General features: G+C 44.7%; 1 long non-coding RNA gene across 1 annotated transcript; it reads right to left on the bottom strand.

Moving 5' to 3' along the window:
- Window positions 1-4,804: 4,804 nt before the first annotated feature.
- LOC139273354 (uncharacterized) lies at window positions 4,805-11,666 on the bottom strand. The gene is made up of 3 exons (XR_011595079.1): window positions 10,954-11,666; window positions 8,483-8,647; window positions 4,805-6,241 (listed from the first exon to the last, which is right to left on the bottom strand). It is a non-coding gene; the product is annotated as an uncharacterized lncRNA (long non-coding RNA).
- Between the last annotated feature and the right edge of the window lie 439 nt (window positions 11,667-12,105).

A 12,105-nucleotide genomic window follows, 5' to 3' on the forward strand; every position in this document is an offset into this window, starting at 1 on the left:
ATTAGGCGTCCAGAACGAGGGGGGGGGGTGGGGGGGAGGGAAGTCATTAAATTCTACAATAAATCCTTATTTATACTTATACAAATATTATACAAATAAATCCAACCTGAATAAAAATTTATAAGCAAAGAAAAGATTAAATAAACCATCTTCCTACCTGTGTGAAAGTGCTTCAGCCAGGGAGAATGCTGCAGCAAGCCTCACAAAACGAGGCAGCCGTTCCCGAAGGCGGGAGGGAACCGACCGAACGTGGGGGGGGGGGGGGGGGGGAGGAAGCCGTTCCAGACGGCGGGTGGGAGGGAGGGAACCGACCGAACACGGAGGGAGGGGAGGGGGAGGGGAGGGGGAGGGGAGGAAGCCGTTCCAGACGGCGGGCGGGTGGGAACCGACCGAACACGGAGGGAGGGGAGGGGGAGGGGAGGGGGAGGGGAGGGAGCCGTTCCAGACGGCGGGCGGGAGGGAGGGAACCGTCCGACCGAACGCAGGCAGGGGGGGGAGCTGTTCCAGACGGCGGGAGGGAGGGAAGGAGACAGAAGGCTGCAGGAAGCCTCAGAAATTGAGCAGCCATTTCCCGATGGCAAAAGGGGAGGTCGTCGGGAAACGGCTGCCTCAACTTTCTGAGGCTTCCTGCAGCCTTCTCAGTGCTGATGTGCTGATGGCAATGTGCTTTTATTAAAAAATGTTCAAAAACTAAACAGCTACAAAGAACTACAAAAATGGCCGAGTGCCAATGTTTCCTTCACACTGCGCGTGCGCGAACGCTCCAACGCACACGTGCAGCATTGCCGGCAGGAAAAAAACTAATTTAAATGCTACCCGCCCCCTCCCACTTACAAAATCGGCACGAGTGTAGGCTCTGCCCCCCTGGGCACCGCGCCAAACAAACAAGGAGCTGCAGGGCGCTCCAGAATGGCGAGTTTTTTTTGCGGCGCAGTTTTAGGCGCAAAAAACGGGCGCCCAGCTCGGAGGGGCGCCTGTTTTTTATCGTGTGGAAACTTGGGCCCTCAATATCTCCAGAATATATAAAAGTGGGTTGACACCGTACCGTAAGAGAGTTGCTGGAAAGGGAAAATGATAATGAGAAGATGCAGGCCCAAATAGGAGATGGGGCTGAATGAGAATTGTTACAAGTGGCCCACCCACTAAGGGATGAGACCAAGACAATTAACTTAATAATCATGAACCAAAAGTACAATAGCGAAAGCGGATGAAACGCTGCAGTATGCACCAGGTATGGAGCATGGATGATAAGTACAGTAGAACATAACTCAGAACAGCTACAAAATGGGGAAGTCCCAGATTGGATAACTAATGATGTATTCAGGGAATGGACCTTGAGGAAAAGGGAAAAAGACGCCTGTGAAATCAGGCAAACAGCCATAAATGTGTAACTGGTCATCAGAATATAATCAGATTTGTACTGTCAATACCAAAAAATAAGATGATGTAGCAAAATTATCAGGTACAATTGTACAACAATGGAGTGAGTTCCTGTTATTCAGATCTAGGCTCTTCGGTCTAAGAAATAAGTTCCTGTTAGTGGTAGGATGCAGGATGCATCTGTTCATACACAAGTGGGATACTGGAACAATTAACAAAGTTAAAATTAGACAATCTGTAACAAAGCGAAAAAAATTGTCATACGGTCGGAAGACTGACCGGTGATAAAGTAAATGATGGCTTTGCAAAAGTTCTGTATAAAGAAGCAGCTCCAAATGTGTTCAAACGAGAACAGTTGGGAATGCACCCACTTAAGGAACTGGTGTACACCGTGTCTCCCTTGATCAAGCAATTAAACAATTATTTTCTCCACAACAGACCTGTGTTGAGTGTCTTTGTCATACTCCACATCAATGACACACAGGCACATAAACTCACAAACACACCAATTTGCACGTGCACACATATACTTACACACACACATCCAGTTTGAACGGGGTGTGGCCTGGCTGTGTCCATTTTGATAGCCATGTTTGATGAGGCCCCCTCCTGAGGGGACTGACAGACCCCCTCCCGAGGGGACTGACCGAGACGCCCTCCAGAGGGGACTGACCGAGACCCCCTCTAGAAGGGATTGACCGAGATCTTCTCCAGAAGGGACTGACGAGGCTCCCTCCAGAAGTTGTATCCGATGGGTCCCACTTGAGTTCTGTCTATTACCTGGCATTTAATTACAACTCTGGGTCCTGGTTTTATTGTTTTGGGTTAACAAATTCCTGTTCATCTGCGGCCCTTGTATTTTAAAGAGGTTAAAGCCTGGGGTTACATTGGAACAAAACACAAGCACATAAGAAATAAGAGCAGGAATAGGTCATTTGACCCCGCGCGTTTGCTCTGCAATTCAACAAGATCATGGCTGATCTGATCATAGACTCCGCTCCCCAGAACCCTCGACTCCCTGATGTTTCAAAAATCTGTATCTGCACCTTAAATATATACCAAGTCCAGCTGGCAATGTTACAAAAACATGTTAACTCAGTGGATGATGAACAGGTGCTGAGAGGGAATTAAATTCAGAAACCCGTGGATGGCCATTTGCAAAAATGCTTGTGTTTCGGGGCGAGGCAACAACCTTGCTTGGCATGGAGGCCATTTGATGGGTTTTGATAGTTTCTCCCGATTTACTCTATTTGCAGTGACAGAAAGGTGCGTAAACAAATGACAATTTAAAAATTATTTGCAAAAGAACCAGAGCAGAGATGAGGAGTTTCTTTACGCAGAGAGCAGTTATGATCTGGAAAACGCTGCCTGAAAGCGGGGTGAAAGCAGATTGTACTTGTACACTTGTAAAGAAACAGTTTGAAGGGCTACAGGGAGAGAGATGGAATAATTGGATCGCTCTTTCACAAAGACGGCACAGGCAGGATGGACCGAATGGGCTGCATGATTCTATGATTGTTGCAGGTACATGGGGGCCATTTTGCTGCAGGGTTATGTTGACTATTTTGAGACAGATTCATGGGGGGGTGGCATTTTTGGAGTCCCAGCTGCGCTCTTCTGCTCGCACTCAGTCTCAGCATCTTGTGTAAGTTACATATCCACCCTCCCGAGTAAGATCCACCTGGTTCAATAGAACGACAGGTCGTGTCTACAGTGCCTTTTGGAGACGGTGGGCTGTACTTTTGATGAAATTTTATTAAATTTATTAAAACAATGAAGCCAGTTTTGATGAAAATAACGAGATCAGGTGCGAGCTGAAGTAAGCGGTGGGGTTTTATTAACACAACACCGGCACAACAACAATAAATTGCATTTATATAGCGGCATTAATGTAATGAAATGTCACAAAACAATTATCAGAAATAATTGAGACTGAGCCACATAAAGCGATGGGAACACGGATGACCAAAAGCGCAGTGAAAAGTAGGATTTAAGAAGCTTTTGAAGAAGGAGGAGAGGGAGGTAGATCTGCGAAGAGGTTTAGGAAGGGAATTCCAGAGTTTAGGACCTTGGCTGCTGAAGACATGGGCGCAAAAGTGGAGCGATGAAAATGAAGGATGCGCAATAAGTCAGAGGAGTGGATAGATCTCGGAGAGTTGTAGGGACACTTGTTACAGAGTTTGACTCCTCACTGGGAGATACACACTGTACACAGGGACACTTGTTACAGAGTCTGACCCCTCACTGGGAGAGACACTGTACACAGGGACACTTGTTACAGAGTCTGACTCCTCACTGGGAGACACACTGTACACAGGGACACTTGTTACAGAGTCTGACTCCTCACTGGGAGACACACTGTACACAGGGACACTTGTTACAGAGTCTGACTCCTCACTGGGAGACACACACTGTACACAGGGACACTTGTTACACACTCTGACTCCTCACTGGGAGACACACACTGTACACAGGGACACTTGTTACAGAGTCTGACTCCTCACTGGGAGACACACTGTACACAGGGACACTTGTTACAGAGTCTGACTCCTCACTGGGAGACACACTGTACACAGGGACACTTGTTACAGAGTCTGACTCCTCACTGGGAGACACACACTGTACACAGGGACACTTGTTACAGAGTCTGACTCCTCACTGGGAGACACACACTGTACACAGGGACACTTGTTACAGAGACTGTCTCCTCACTGGGAGATACACGCTATACAGAGGGACACTTGTTACAGAGTCTGACTCCTCACTGGGAGACACACACTGTACACAGGGACAGTTACAGAGTCTGACTCCTCACTGGCAGACTCACACTGTACACAGGGACACTTGTTACAGAGTCTGACTCCTCACTGGGAGACACACTGTACACAGGGACAGTTACAGAGTCTGACTCCTCACTGGGAGATACACACTTTACACAGGGACACTTGTTACACAGTCTGACTCCTCATTGGGAGATACACGCTATACAGAGGGACACTTGTTACACAGTCTGACACCTCACTGGGAGACACATTGTACACAGGGACACTTGTTACAGAGTCTGACTCCTCACTAGGAGAGACACAGTACACAGGGACACTTGTTACACAGTCTGACTCCTCACTGGGACATACACTGTACACAGGGACACTTGTTACACAGTCTGACTCCTCACTGGGAGAGACACACACTGTACACAGGGACACTTGTTACAGAGTCTGACTCCTCACTGGGACATACACTGTACACAGGGACACTTGTTACGCAGTCTGACTCCTCACTGGGAGATACACACACTGTACACAGGGACGCTTGTTACAGAGTTTGACTCCTCACTGGGAGAGACACACTGAACACACGGACACTTGTTACAGAGTTGTCGAGGAAATTTAGCTTAAATTAACTCAGGCGGAGACTTTCAGAATTTGCTTCGAGAGAAGTTTATTACTAAAGCTAACAAGATATCTTGGAGAGCTTGCTTGGACCGTACCAAGGCAAAAACTCTGCCGTACAGGCAAATTGTCCCTATCTTTATACAGAAATTGAATACAGAAATATAAAAGGAATCTTATTCATTAGTCCCGCGAGTACAAAGGTCGTCTCGGGAGGTACACACTCTTATCTTTCCTTGCATAGTTTCTCTCTGTTCACAGTCTGATAAGCAGAATAAAAGGAGACTCCCTTTTAATACCAGATGGTCATTTAATTGCAGCTCTAAGTTTAAAGGCTAAAAAAGCGTGGCTATTTTTCTAGTCCTATTATTTCTTTAAGCATAGCAAAAACAGAATTTAACCCTTCCCTTTTCCATAAGCCATAGATTCATAGATTCTTTCCTCCACAATTCCCTCCTTGTTGATCTTTTTATTTTTTAGATCAACACAATTTCCTATATTCTCTTCTTGAGCAAAAGGGGGTTTATTACTTGACTAATTAAATTTTTTTAAAATTTTATCCACATTCCGCAAAGGATTATTAATAATACAAGCATAACCACACCTACGATTACTATGGGGTGTATAGCAAGCTTCAGTACTGCTGTAGCTTTTGGGGACCATCCGGTAAACACATCCCACCAGTGGTGTACTGTCAAAGAGGTGACTTCATCTGCGATTCTCACTAGCTGCCCCTTCTTGTAACTCATTTCGACTCTAAATTGGTGGATGTCTCTGCCTTGCTTTGACAGAGCTTCCTCAATTTTCTTGTCATTCCGTATCAAATTGTGCAGTCTGGTCAGATTAATTACGGGGGGTAAGGGTTCAATCTTGTGCATAGACAGATATTTTTCTACATTTTTCCACTGCCCAAAGGTATAAGTTCTTTTTACTTCAGGATCATACAGGGTGCAGACTCTTCTCACGCATTTATTAATTGGGGGTTTATACAAAATTCCATCCAGATAGACAGGTTTATTTCCTGTCACACAGATCTCATTCTGTCCTATTTCCGTTATACCAGTGTCATTTGTTAGCTTTAATTCCCATTTACATACTCCAATGGAGTGCTGCAGTGAGCATGGTTCGTGTATGGCGGTCTGATAGGGACATACCATTCCGAATGGCCACCTAGCACATCCCCTCTGGTGATGTGTCATATTCTTCTCATCGACCCAATCTCCTTTAAATTTTGGGCAATATTTTCAAGTCCAAATATTTAATACAAGAGCAGGTACAGTTCTTCAGCTAGAAGATGGCTGTTTTCTTAGTCAGGCGACCGTAGTATGTCCTGGTTCAATGCCTTTTCCTTCGGCTGTAATTCGTCGGGGAAATAATATTTACAGCGGGTTGCATGCACCCAGTTCGGGTGCTTTTCTAACTTCAAAGCGGTTCGTGTTGTGAGAATTATCTGATATGGTCCTTTCCACCTAGGAGAAAAGGATTTTTTATTTAATGTTTTTACTAACACTTGATCTCCAGGTCTGAAAGGGTGCATATTCCCTTCCGACGGGGGCACCTGTGTCTGCTTTATTTGTTCATGCAGACTTCTTACTATTTCACACATGGCCTGAGCATACTTTAGTGATTTGTCATCATTCCAAATTAATGCTATTTTTTCATCTGCCAGTGGTGGTTTTACACCAGTAGACATTAGTCTTCCCAATAAGGCTTCATGTGGTGTTAAATCAGTGTTTCGGTTTTTCTGGTTTCTCATTGTATACAATACTAATGGTAAGGCTTCTGGCCACTTCAGTCCAGTCTCCTGACATACCTTGGTAAGGGTAGATTTTATTATCCCATTTACTCTTTCTACCATTCCCGAGGACTGTGGCTGATATGGTATATGTAACTTCCACTGGAACCCTAACGCTTCTGCAAGGTTTTGCACTATTTTTCCGGTGAAGTGGGTTCCCCTGTCACTGTTGATTCCCATAGGTATCCCATATCTTGGTACTATTTCTTTAAATAAAATTTTTACTACTGTTCGGGCATCGTCTTTCCAAGTGGCGTACGCTTCTACCCACCTTGTGAACATATCTACGATGACTAATAGATACTTAAGACCTGATACTGGAGGCATGTGGACAAAGTCAATTTTCAAATTTTCAAAGGGCATACTTGGCTGGGGTAGATGATCATATCCAGCAGGTGTTTTACCTGTTATTTTGTTGACAAATTTGGCATGTTCTAGCAACTTTCTCAATTACTACTGTTATTCCTGGTGCATACCACTGTGCATTAATAGCATGCATCATCCCTCCTTTGCCCATGTGAGCCTGACCGTGTGCTAGGCAAGACAGGGGCAAAAATAGAGATCTAGGGCAAACAGTTCGCCCATCAGGGTGATACCAAATGTCGTTTTTAGAAAACAACCCTGGTTTTTCCAAGTTCTTCCTTCCTGCATGGTAACTTGTTGTTGGGCTGTTTTAAGTTGTTGGATGTCAAGTACCTGTGGAGGGGAGACTGAGACTGCTTGAAGGCAGTCTGCCTGTGCCGAAGCGGCCTGTTTGGCTGCTTTGTCAGCCCTCCTATTTCCTACTGATACTTCATCCTCACCGATTGTGTGAGCTGCACATTTGATAACGGCTACCTTACTTGGCAACTGAATGGCAGCTAATAGATTAAGCACCATTTGAGAGTGCTTAATATGCTTTCCACCAGAGGTGATAAAGCCTCTGTTATTTCCACAGTTGTCCAAAATCATGGGCCACACCGAATGCATATCTAGAATCAGTATAGATATTAACAGTTTGATCTTTAGCTATTATACAAGCTCTAGTGAGGGCAAACAATTCAGCAGCCTGAGCCGAGGTTCCAGGAGGCAGGGCGAATGCTTCAACAGTTTCGTGGGGATTTACAATAGCATAGCCTGCCAAAAACAAATCATCCGACGGCCTATGTGATGATCCATCCGTATAGAGACTAAGATCAGGATTGTCCATGGGCTCTGTGAGCAAATCTGGTCTTGGTAAAGTGGCTACTTCCACCGTTAACAGACAATCATGCTGGTCTGGATCCTCTACTTCTTTAGTAGGAAGAAAGGTGGCTGGGTTCACTACCGGTGCACGTCGAAAGGTATAGTTAGGGTGTGACAGCAGTAATACTTCATAACCTGTTCTTCTAGACACTGTAAAGTGTTGTGTGGCAGCTAAATTCAAAAGTAATAACACAGCATGGGCTGTAATGACAGTACATGGATGATCCAAAACAATTTCCCCCTCCATGTTCTTGGGTTAGTACTGCTGTTGCAAATCCTTCTTTCTCATTCACATACATCTGAAAAGGTTTACCATAATTCGGAAGTCCCAACGTTGGAGCATTAGTAATGGCTTTCTTTAAATGCCTCCTCTATCTCTGGGCATCACTCCACCTTGGGTGGGGCATTATTCAGGGCAGCTGATCTTAGGACCGCATCCCATTCTCGATCGGGGATCCATTGTCTACAGTACCCAACCATCCCTAAAAATGACAAGATATCTTTCTTTGTCTTTGGTATGGTGGCCCTTTGAATTGTCTGAATTCTTTCTGGTCCTAACTGCCTCTGCCCTTGAGATATATGAAAACCCAGGTACTGGACTTGAGTCTGACAAAATTGTAACTTTTGTAACGACACTCGGTGCCCTCTTTCACATAGGTGCTGTAACAGTTTTAGGGAGTCTTGCATGCACCTGTATCCGTGGCTAGAAGCCACAAGCAAATCGTCCGCATACTGCAGCAGTACAGACTGGTCCGATAATGAACAGTCTTCAAGGTCTCTTTTTACTGCTGCTGCATATACTGCGGGGCTTTTGGTGTATCCTTGGGGCAACCTGGTCCATGTGTACTGCTGTTTCCTGTAGGTGAAAGCAAACAGATACTGACTCTCTTGATTTAACGGGATGGAGAAAAAGGCTGAACACAGGTCTATTACAGTAAAGACAGTTGCTGTTGGTGGTATAGCCGATAGTATAATGTTGGTGTCCGGTACCACAGGGGTGATAGTGACTACTATCTTATTAATAGCTCTCAGATCTTGCACAAATCTCCATTCATTCGGCCTATTAACCTTTGGTATGGGCAGTATCGGAGTGTTACACGGGCTCTGTGTCTTTTCTAGAACTCCTTGTTCCAACAATGCAGAAATGACTAGCTCTATCCCATTTTCTGCCTCTCGAGGCAGTCTGTACTGCCTAATGCTTGATAACACGGCGTTCTTTATCAATTGTACCCGATGGGGTACTGCAGAATGTACCTTCCCAACATGATTCTTATGCTTTGCCCAAAGTTCAGAAGATACTTGATTCAATGCCATTGGCAGCTTAGGGCTTGGTTGTTCCGGGGGTTGCTGTTTTTCAAAAGTGGAGGCATGATTTTTACCTTTCCACTGGAGAATCCCCCTGTTGTGGGTGATAAAGTCTATCTGAACATTTTGCAATTTTATTACTGCCCAAGGTTGATAGCCGTGTTGCTGTTTTTCTCTTTCTATTCCTACAATCATCGGACCCATATCTTTAGGTTTCGCTGGCGGTTTTACAGCCAATGTCAGATGGGGTGTCGAGTTCGCTTCTCTAAACCGCTGTTGCTGTAAGGGTGTCAAATCGATGGCTACCCCCAATCCTTCTGGTCCAAAATAAATGCGGGGCGTAGCTTCTACTATTTCTTCTCTATTTAAAAAGGATTGTACCAAACACTGGTAAGTTTCAGCTTTTTGGCGAGTGTACCAGGCTGTACAGTGAAGCTGAACTGCCTCAAAGCTTGTCAAAATTATATACATCAATTCTTCAGTATTAGAGTCAAATTTAGCTTTTAAGTTTTGTATAACTTCATGTATCAAGGGGGAATAGAAGTTGCCAATCAATTGCCAACAATAGAGGGCAGCCTTTTCTTTGTTATCCTCCCTTTCCTCTTCTTTAATCCCATTAAAGAACTGATGAATATTATTTGGAGGGAGCTCCATGTACATTCCTTCCTTTGTGCAATAAATTGTGGCTCCTAGTTTGCACAAAGTCTGTCTTCCCAATAAAGGGAGCGGTGTTGTTTTAGAGACTATCAAAGTCTCATCATTAACTGATTGTCCTTCAATTATCAATTTGGTAGGTTCAGATAAAAATTCTTTCATGGGGATACCGGCCACACCCATACTTAAGACGGTGTTGCTTACAGGTAATCCCACAGAGGATGGTACAGAAGACATAGTAGCACCGGTATCCACCAGGAACTTCACATAAGTGTCTCCTACTTTTACTACTGCCAGAGGGTTTTCTTCTATGTCTGCCGATAAGCGGAGGGCTGGCGCCTGTACCACTAAGCCTCCGGGGCATCCCTATGCTGATTATTCTGTGCCTGTCCTCGTCCCTTTTGCTGATTTACTGACCTGCTGTTTTAGCCTTAATTTCCTTAGAGGTAAATAGTCCCTCTCTATCCATGTTAGCCAGTACTGTAACTGTCTCTTTCCAACTTTTTCCTTGCCAGTCCAAAACCTTTATTTTGTATGTTCTTGCTTATTGTGGCAACATACAATTTAACAAGGTTTGCACTGCCAAAGGTTCATCTTTTACCCCTTGCCAAGAGGACCCATATGCTGCCTGCAGTAATAATTTCACATCTCCGGGGAGGGGGTTATAAATGGTACAGGTTTGCTCAAGCCAGTTGTGAAAGGCTACTGGCTTCTTAGCAGGATTAGGGGCGGCTGATATTTTTTATTTAAACAATTCTCCATATAATCTTTATCCCAAGTGGGGTCCCCTGTCCCATTTTTGGTGGTCTGTCTCCATTCCTCAATTAAGGACAATTTAAAACTTCCTCCATATGGCCAATCCCCATCAGACCAACCGTACAAATCGCTACTAAACGTTACCGCGTATCTGTCGTCTACTGTTTCTTTAATTACAGTTTCCGCCAGCGAGCCGGGCGGCACAATGGGATCTCCTACCTTCTCTCGTTGCTTTACTACGTTACGGATTATTTTCTCAGTCTTAGAATGTACTTTCATTCTTTCAGTTGAGAGGTCGTCCTTCTTTCCTTTTCTAGGAATTGTGCGCGAGCGCCCTGCTCGACTAGAGCCGTTTCCCATTCTACCGGGTGCAACGTCTCGCGATCTTTTCTGAAATGAGAGTTAGGACAACCCTACAAAATATACAATAATTTACAAAGCGCTCACCGGTGTTCTCTCTTCCGCTCAGCTCGGGGTCTCCTTTTGCTTTCTTGTTATTTTAGCTTCTTAGCGGTAGCTACCTTATGCCTCACCCTCTCGGGGATCTCGGCGGCCCGTCCCCCTTTCAGCTAGGACGGCCTAGGCACTAGGAAGGTCCTTAAAAATTCCTCTTTTCTTTAGAATCTGTCGAGGAAATATTCCTCTTTTCTCTTTAAAAGTTAAATTTAGTTCTTTTGGATCTCGTTTTTTTTTAGAGATCCTGCCGGACTACGCCAGAATCTGTCGAGGAAATTTAGCTTAAATTAACTCAGGCGGAGACTTTCAGAATTTGCTTCGAGAGAAGTTTATTACTAAAGCTAACAAGATATCTTGGAGAGCTTGCTTGGACCGTACCAAGGCAAAAACTCTGCCGTACAGGCAAATTGTCCCTATCTTTATACAGAAATTGAATACAGAAATATAAAAGGAATCTTATTCATTAGTCCCGCGAGTACAAAGGTCGTCTCGGGAGGTACACACTCTTATCTTTCCTTGCATAGTTTCTCTCTGTTCACAGTCTGATAAGCAGAATAAAAGGAGACTCCCTTTTAATACCAGATGGTCATTTAATTGCACCTCTAAGTTTAAAGGCTAAAAAAGCGTGGCTATTTTTCTAGTCCTATTATTTCTTTAAGCATAGCAAAAACAGAATTTAACCCTTCCCTTTTCCATAAGCCATAGATTCATAGATTCCTTCTTCCACAAGAGTCTTACTCCTCACTGGGAGACACACACTGTACACAGGGACACTTGTTGCACAGTCTGACTCCTCACTGGGAGACACACACTGTACACAGGGACACTTGTTACACAGTCTGACTCCTCACTGGGACATACACTGTACACAGGGACACTTGTTACAGAGTCTGACCCCTCACTGGGAGAGACACACTGAACACAGGGACACTTGTTACAGAGTCTTACTCCTCACTGGGAGAGACACACTGTACACAGGGACACTTATTACACAGTCTGACTCCTCACTGGGAGAGACACATTGCAGACAGGGACTCTTGTTACAGAGTCTGTCTCCTCACTGGGACATACACGCAAAACAGAGGGACACTTGTTACACAGCCTGACTCCTCACTGCGAGAGATACACTGTACACAGGGACAC

The sequence above is a fragment of the Pristiophorus japonicus genome, chromosome 9, assembly GCF_044704955.1.
Source record: "Pristiophorus japonicus isolate sPriJap1 chromosome 9, sPriJap1.hap1, whole genome shotgun sequence".
In the NCBI taxonomy this organism is placed as follows: Eukaryota; Metazoa; Chordata; class Chondrichthyes; family Pristiophoridae; genus Pristiophorus; species Pristiophorus japonicus.